Source organism: Lepisosteus platostomus, chromosome 5 (genome assembly GCF_059453375.1).
Source record: "Lepisosteus platostomus isolate fLepPlt1 chromosome 5, fLepPlt1.hap1, whole genome shotgun sequence".
NCBI lineage: Eukaryota > Metazoa > Chordata > Actinopteri > Semionotiformes > Lepisosteidae > Lepisosteus > Lepisosteus platostomus.
Genome location: NC_142615.1, coordinates 53,258,239 through 53,259,597, shown reverse-complemented (window position 1 = coordinate 53,259,597; position 1,359 = coordinate 53,258,239). Strand labels below are relative to the sequence as shown.

The following is a 1,359-nucleotide window of genomic DNA, read 5'->3' as shown; positions in this document are numbered from 1 at the left end:
GTGTGATATAGAAAAAAACCTTTACTTGATTCTTTCAAATTAATTTAAACCTCATCTCCAGCACCTAAACTCGTCAGTTGCTTTCAGTAGCTAAAGACACAGGCCATACTGCTCCAGGTGAGGTTCGAACTCACAACTTCAGCATAGCTCCGCTGTGTACTGCCATATAAGTACCATGTGCTGACCAATTGCGCCACTGGAGCTGTGAAACACCCACTCCTCATACAGACTGACGTGGCAGAAACACAGGGTGTCGGTTGTGAATCCATCTCCACATGGGGGAAAGGGACAGTACAATAGAAAAGAATATACAAGAGAATAAACGGAAAGAATTGTGCTCACTGCAAAGAAGGAAAGAGGTGGCCGGATACATAAAACAGCTCGGTGGATAATTTGTAACGACATTCTTTGCTGACAACCAGCAGTCGGATTTCTTTTCATGTTCCGCTGTGCAGTTTGAATGTTTGTTCTCCCAGATCGGTTGGTTATATGAGATCAAGTGATATAAATTAGGACTAATCAGAATCAATACAATTGACGTCTGGCAAAGGCAAATAACCTTTGCACATGATCTGGAATGTGACTGGTTAAATTTCAGCACAGTTGCAACCCCCTTTATAAAGGGTGTGCACATGTATACAACCAAGGCATTGAAAGTTTTTTGTTGTTTATTGTTCCAAAAAATGTTCCATTTCTTTTCTTTCTTAAATGTTGTTGATTAAAAGATCTTATTAAATGTGAAAAAATCTGATTGTGAAAAGGTCAAAATGTTAGTGAAAAAATGTGTATTGTGAGGAAAGATGAATTGTGGGAGCCCCTTGACTCCTCACGTCGTACTGTATTTCTCTCTCATTCTACTGGGAGTGGTGCTGTCACTTCTGGATAAAGTCTGTCAGTGGTCATTCCAGACGGGTCAGGTACGACTGCGCTTCGGCACAAGAAGAGATATGTGACTTGCGAGGATCCTGACAGTGTTGATTCTCTTCTGGAGCCTGGATAGCTCAGTTGGTAAAGCATCAGACTTTTAATCTGAGGGCCCAGGGTTCAAGTCCCTGTTCAGGCAGTTGTGTTTTCCTTAAATCTATTGTGAATGTCATTATAAATCGGTAAGGTGTCAGTCTCGTAAACCGAAGATCGCGGAGTCCAACCCTGTCTGTGCGTATTTTGTTTGCCAAGACTTTACTTTATCTATATCGTCAATTGTCTTACAATGCAGAAATCTCTGTAATAAGAAGAAAAGAACTATCAGTAGTAGTTAATAATCCTTCGACAAAGAAACGGGCGCATTCAAGTGTGAAGACGTTCTCTGGATTTCCCGAATATGACGTTAAATTAGTTCAAATCATTTACCAGGTTCCC

The 1,359-nt window shown here is 40.8% G+C and overlaps 1 non-coding gene across 1 annotated transcript; it reads left to right on the top strand.

The window, feature by feature from the left end:
* Positions 1-990: 990 nt before the first annotated feature.
* trnak-uuu (transfer RNA lysine (anticodon UUU)) lies at positions 991-1,063 on the top strand. Its single transcript has one exon. It is a non-coding gene; the product is annotated as a tRNA-Lys (tRNA).
* The last annotated feature ends 296 nt before the right edge of the window (positions 1,064-1,359 follow it).